This window comes from Alosa pseudoharengus, unplaced genomic scaffold, assembly GCF_046254945.1.
Source record: "Alosa pseudoharengus isolate Yale_2024_CS ecotype anadromous, Long Island Sound unplaced genomic scaffold, YU_APseudo_1.1 YU_APseudo_1.1_scf_97, whole genome shotgun sequence".
In the NCBI taxonomy this organism is placed as follows: Eukaryota; Metazoa; Chordata; class Actinopteri; order Clupeiformes; family Clupeidae; genus Alosa; species Alosa pseudoharengus.
In genome coordinates, this window is record NW_027468889.1 from 25,001 (window position 1) to 30,000 (window position 5,000).

At 46.4% G+C, this 5,000-nt stretch overlaps 13 non-coding genes across 13 annotated transcripts in view; all 13 read left to right on the forward strand.

The window, feature by feature from the left end:
• The first annotated feature begins 103 nt into the window (after positions 1 to 103).
• trnas-uga (transfer RNA serine (anticodon UGA)) lies at positions 104 to 185 on the forward strand. The gene has a single exon. It is a non-coding gene; the product is annotated as a tRNA-Ser (tRNA).
• A 245-nt stretch (positions 186 to 430) lies between these two features.
• trnas-cga (transfer RNA serine (anticodon CGA)) lies at positions 431 to 512 on the forward strand. Its single transcript has one exon. It is a non-coding gene; the product is annotated as a tRNA-Ser (tRNA).
• A 383-nt stretch (positions 513 to 895) lies between these two features.
• trnas-uga (transfer RNA serine (anticodon UGA)) lies at positions 896 to 977 on the forward strand. The gene has a single exon. It is a non-coding gene; the product is annotated as a tRNA-Ser (tRNA).
• A 361-nt stretch (positions 978 to 1,338) lies between these two features.
• Positions 1,339 to 1,420, forward strand: trnas-cga (transfer RNA serine (anticodon CGA)). The gene has a single exon. It is a non-coding gene; the product is annotated as a tRNA-Ser (tRNA).
• A 257-nt stretch (positions 1,421 to 1,677) lies between these two features.
• Positions 1,678 to 1,759, forward strand: trnas-cga (transfer RNA serine (anticodon CGA)). Its single transcript has one exon. It is a non-coding gene; the product is annotated as a tRNA-Ser (tRNA).
• Positions 1,760 to 2,135: 376 nt separating this feature from the next.
• Positions 2,136 to 2,217, forward strand: trnas-uga (transfer RNA serine (anticodon UGA)). Its single transcript has one exon. It is a non-coding gene; the product is annotated as a tRNA-Ser (tRNA).
• Positions 2,218 to 2,462: 245 nt separating this feature from the next.
• On the forward strand, positions 2,463 to 2,544 carry trnas-cga (transfer RNA serine (anticodon CGA)). Its single transcript has one exon. It is a non-coding gene; the product is annotated as a tRNA-Ser (tRNA).
• Positions 2,545 to 2,927: 383 nt separating this feature from the next.
• trnas-uga (transfer RNA serine (anticodon UGA)) lies at positions 2,928 to 3,009 on the forward strand. The gene has a single exon. It is a non-coding gene; the product is annotated as a tRNA-Ser (tRNA).
• A 361-nt stretch (positions 3,010 to 3,370) lies between these two features.
• trnas-cga (transfer RNA serine (anticodon CGA)) lies at positions 3,371 to 3,452 on the forward strand. The gene has a single exon. It is a non-coding gene; the product is annotated as a tRNA-Ser (tRNA).
• Positions 3,453 to 3,709: 257 nt separating this feature from the next.
• On the forward strand, positions 3,710 to 3,791 carry trnas-cga (transfer RNA serine (anticodon CGA)). Its single transcript has one exon. It is a non-coding gene; the product is annotated as a tRNA-Ser (tRNA).
• Positions 3,792 to 4,167: 376 nt separating this feature from the next.
• trnas-uga (transfer RNA serine (anticodon UGA)) lies at positions 4,168 to 4,249 on the forward strand. The gene has a single exon. It is a non-coding gene; the product is annotated as a tRNA-Ser (tRNA).
• Positions 4,250 to 4,494: 245 nt separating this feature from the next.
• Positions 4,495 to 4,576, forward strand: trnas-cga (transfer RNA serine (anticodon CGA)). Its single transcript has one exon. It is a non-coding gene; the product is annotated as a tRNA-Ser (tRNA).
• A 383-nt stretch (positions 4,577 to 4,959) lies between these two features.
• Positions 4,960 to 5,000, forward strand: part of trnas-uga (transfer RNA serine (anticodon UGA)) — an 82-nt gene continuing 41 nt past the window's right edge. The window contains exon 1 of the tRNA in view: positions 4,960 to 5,000. This exon is cut by the window's right edge and continues 41 nt beyond it. This is a non-coding gene — a tRNA (tRNA-Ser).

Below are 5,000 nucleotides of genomic sequence, written 5' to 3' on the forward strand. Positions count from 1 at the left end.
TCACTGGAGGCAAACTGGATGAGTTTTATCTTCTTGCCCTCTCATTCGCTGGAATGTGTAGTTTGCCTCTCTGTCGATTGTTTGCCTTATACAGTCAAGTCGTGCTGAGATGGCCGAGAGGTTAAGGCGTTGGACTTGAAATCCAATGCGGTCTCCCCGCGCAGGTTCGAACCCTGCTCACAGCGCAGTCCTTTCTTATAAATGGGATGAAGAGCGGCTGGTTAGATTCATATGGCGAAACAACAAGCCGTGAAATTTACCACCACATCTACCCGGCCTCTTACCTGTGCCCGTTTCAAACTGCACAAGTAATGGTGTGTCTCACAGTAATGCCGTTGGTCCTACGTTTACCATGTGTGAATTTAGGCTCATCCACCAGGTAGCATGTTTGCATGTCTTTTTTTTTTCATGACGCCCTTGAATGCAATAAGCTGCGATGGCCGAGAGGTTAAGGCGTTGGACTCGAAATCCAATGGGGTTTCCCCGCGCAGGTTCGAACCCTGCTCGCAGCGTTTATTTGACTAGTTGGTCTCCTGCCACCTGTTTAATACCCAAGACAGAAACTGGCAAAGGAAGTTGAAACATACCGTCCAGCCAATCCTTATAGCAGTGTCTTCTCTAACTGAAGCTGTGGCACGTTGTGAATGTAAATTTACCATTGCGATGGCCATGTCTATCAGTTGTTCCAAGGGATCCAAGCTTCCCACGAGCGTGTATTTATGCCCCTATGAAGAGTTGCACATTTCATGTGCTTCTCTCATTTGTATTTGCAAAAAGGACTTTGGGTCACTGGTGGCAAACTGGATGAGTTTCTATTCTTGCCCTTTCATTTCCTGGAATGTTTAATTTGCCTCTCTGACAATTTTTGCCCGTACAGCCATACAACTGATGTGCAGCTGTGATGGCCGAGTGGTTAAGGCGTTGGACTTGAAATCCAATGGGATTTCCCCGCGCAGGTTCGAACCCTGCTCACAGCGTTACTTTGACTAGTTGGTCTCCTGCCACCTGTTTAATACCCAAGACAGAAACTGGCAAAGGAAGTTGAAACATACCGTCCAGCCAATTCTTTATAGCAGTGTCTTCTCTAACTGAAGCTGTGGCATGTTGTTCATGTAAATTTACCATTGCGATGGCCATTTCTATCAGTTGTTCCAAGTGAACCAAGCTTCCCACGAGCGTGTATGTATAACCCTCTGAAAAGTTCTCTCATTTGTACTTGCAAAAAGGACTTTGTGTCACTGGAGGCAAACTGGATGAGTTTCTATTCTTGCCTTCTCATTCGCTGGAGTGTGTAGTTTGCCTCTCTGTTGATTTTTGTCTGTACAGTCAAGGCTTCCAGCTGTGATGGCCGAGAGGTTAAGGCATTGGACTCGAAATCCAATGGGGTTTCCCCGCGCAGGTTCGAACCCTGCTCGCAGCGCAGTCCTTTCTTATAAACGGGATTAAGCACGGACGTCTTGATTCCTGTGGCGAGATAACAGGTGTGAAATTTTCCATCACATCTTTACGGCCTCTTACATGTCCCCGTTTCAAACTGCAAAAGTAATGGAATGTCTTTCAGTAATGACACTGGTCCTACTTTTGCTGTGTGTGAATTTAGGCTTGTCCCTCCGATTGCCATCCACCAGGTAGCATGTTTGCATGTCTTTTTTTTCATGTCGCACTCGAATGCAATAAGCTGTGATGGCCGAGAGGTTAAGGCGTTGGACTCGAAATCCAATGGGGTTTCCCCGCGCAGGTTCGAACCCTGCTTGCAGCGTTACTTTGGCTAGTTGGTCTCCTGCCACCCGTTTGATACTCAAGACAGAAACAGGCAAAGGAAGTTGAAACAAACCGTCCAGCCAATTCTTTATAGCAGTGTCTTCTCTAACTGAAGCTGTGGCACGTTGTGAATGTAAATTTACCATTGCGATGGCCATGTCTATCAGTTGTTCCAAGGGATCCAAGCTTCCCACGAGCGTGTATATGCCCATATGAAAAGTTACACATTTTATGTAGTTTTCTCATTTGTACTTGCAAAAAGGACTTTGGGTCACTGGAGGCAAACTGGATGAGTTTTATCTTCTTGCCCTCTCATTCGCTGGAATGTGTAGTTTGCCTCTCTGTCGATTGTTTGCCTTATACAGTCAAGTCGTGCTGAGATGGCCGAGAGGTTAAGGCGTTGGACTTGAAATCCAATGGGGTCTCCCCGCGCAGGTTCGAACCCTGCTCACAGCGCAGTCCTTTCTTATAAATGGGATGAAGAGCGGCTGGTTAGATTCATATGGCGAAACAACAAGCCGTGAAATTTACCACCACATCTACCCGGCCTCTTACCTGTGCCCGTTTCAAACTGCACAAGTAATGGCGTGTCTCACAGTAATGCCGTTGGTCCTACGTTTACCATGTGTGAATTTAGGCTCATCCACCAGGTAGCATGTTTGCATGTCTTTTTTTTTTCATGACGCCCTTGAATGCAATAAGCTGCGATGGCCGAGAGGTTAAGGCGTTGGACTCGAAATCCAATGGGGTTTCCCCTCGCAGGTTCGAACCCTGCTCGCAGCGTTTATTTGACTAGTTGGTCTCCTGCCACCTGTTTAATACCCAAGACAGAAACTGGCAAAGGAAGTTGAAACATACCGTCCAGCCAATCCTTATAGCAGTGTCTTCTCTAACTGAAGCTGTGGCACGTTGTGAATGTAAATTTACCATTGCGATGGCCATGTCTATCAGTTGTTCCAAGGGATCCAAGCTTCCCACGAGCGTGTATTTATGCCCCTATGAAGAGTTGCACATTTCATGTGCTTCTCTCATTTGTATTTGCAAAAAGGACTTTGGGTCACTGGTGGCAAACTGGATGAGTTTCTATTCTTGCCCTTTCATTTCCTGGAATGTTTAATTTGCCTCTCTGACAATTTTTGCCCGTACAGCCATACAACTGATGTGCAGCTGTGATGGCCGAGTGGTTAAGGCGTTGGACTTGAAATCCAATGGGATTTCCCCGCGCAGGTTCGAACCCTGCTCACAGCGTTACTTTGACTAGTTGGTCTCCTGCCACCTGTTTAATACCCAAGACAGAAACTGGCAAAGGAAGTTGAAACATACCGTCCAGCCAATTCTTTATAGCAGTGTCTTCTCTAACTGAAGCTGTGGCATGTTGTTCATGTAAATTTACCATTGCGATGGCCATTTCTATCAGTTGTTCCAAGTGAACCAAGCTTCCCACGAGCGTGTATGTATAACCCTCTGAAAAGTTCTCTCATTTGTACTTGCAAAAAGGACTTTGTGTCACTGGAGGCAAACTGGATGAGTTTCTATTCTTGCCTTCTCATTCGCTGGAGTGTGTAGTTTGCCTCTCTGTTGATTTTTATCTGTACAGTCAAGGCTTGCAGCTGTGATGGCCGAGAGGTTAAGGCATTGGACTCGAAATCCAATGGGGTTTCCCCGCGCAGGTTCGAACCCTGCTCGCAGCGCAGTCCTTTCTTATAAACGGGATTAAGCACGGACGTCTTGATTCCTGTGGCGAGATAACAGGTGTGAAATTTTCCATCACATCTTTACGGCCTCTTACATGTCCCCGTTTCAAACTGCAAAAGTAATGGAATGTCTTTCAGTAATGACAGTGGTCCTACTTTTGCTGTGTGTGAATTTAGGCTTGTCCCTCCGATTGCCATCCACCAGGTAGCATGTTTGCATGTCTTTTTTTTCATGTCGCACTCGAATGCAATAAGCTGTGATGGCCGAGAGGTTAAGGCGTTGGACTCGAAATCCAATGGGGTTTCCCCGCGCAGGTTCGAACCCTGCTCGCAGCGTTACTTTGGCTAGTTGGTCTCCTGCCACCCGTTTGATACTCAAGACAGAAACAGGCAAAGGAAGTTGAAACAAACCGTCCAGCCAATTCTTTATAGCAGTGTCTTCTCTAACTGAAGCTGTGGCACGTTGTGAATGTAAATTTACCATTGCGATGGCCATGTCTATCAGTTGTTCCAAGGGATCCAAGCTTCCCACGAGCGTGTATATGCCCATATGAAAAGTTACACATTTTATGTAGTTTTCTCATTTGTACTTGCAAAAAGGACTTTGGGTCACTGGAGGCAAACTGGATGAGTTTTATCTTCTTGCCCTCTCATTCGCTGGAATGTGTAGTTTGCCTCTCTGTCGATTGTTTGCCTTATACAGTCAAGTCGTGCTGAGATGGCCGAGAGGTTAAGGCGTTGGACTTGAAATCCAATGCGGTCTCCCCGCGCAGGTTCGAACCCTGCTCACAGCGCAGTCCTTTCTTATAAATGGGATGAAGAGCGGCTGGTTAGATTCATATGGCGAAACAACAAGCCGTGAAATTTACCACCACATCTACCCGGCCTCTTAGCTGTGCCCGTTTCAAACTGCACAAGTAATGGTGTGTCTCACAGTAATGCCGTTGGTCCTACGTTTACCATGTGTGAATTTAGGCTCATCCACCAGGTAGCATGTTTGCATGTCTTTTTTTTTTCATGACGCCCTTGAATGCAATAAGCTGCGATGGCCGAGAGGTTAAGGCGTTGGACTCGAAATCCAATGGGGTTTCCCCGCGCAGGTTCGAACCCTGCTCGCAGCGTTTATTTGACTAGTTGGTCTCCTGCCACCTGTTTAATACCCAAGACAGAAACTGGCAAAGGAAGTTGAAACATACCGTCCAGCCAATCCTTATAGCAGTGTCTTCTCTAACTGAAGCTGTGGCACGTTGTGAATGTAAATTTACCATTGCGATGGCCATGTCTATCAGTTGTTCCAAGGGATCCAAGCTTCCCACGAGCGTGTATTTATGCCCCTATGAAGAGTTGCACATTTCATGTGCTTCTCTCATTTGTATTTGCAAAAAGGACTTTGGGTCACTGGTGGCAAACTGGATGAGTTTCTATTCTTGCCCTTTCATTTCCTGGAATGTTTAATTTGCCTCTCTGACAATTTTTGCCCGTACAGCCATACAACTGATGTGCAGCTGTGATGGCCGAGTGGTTAAGGCGTTGGACTTGAAATCC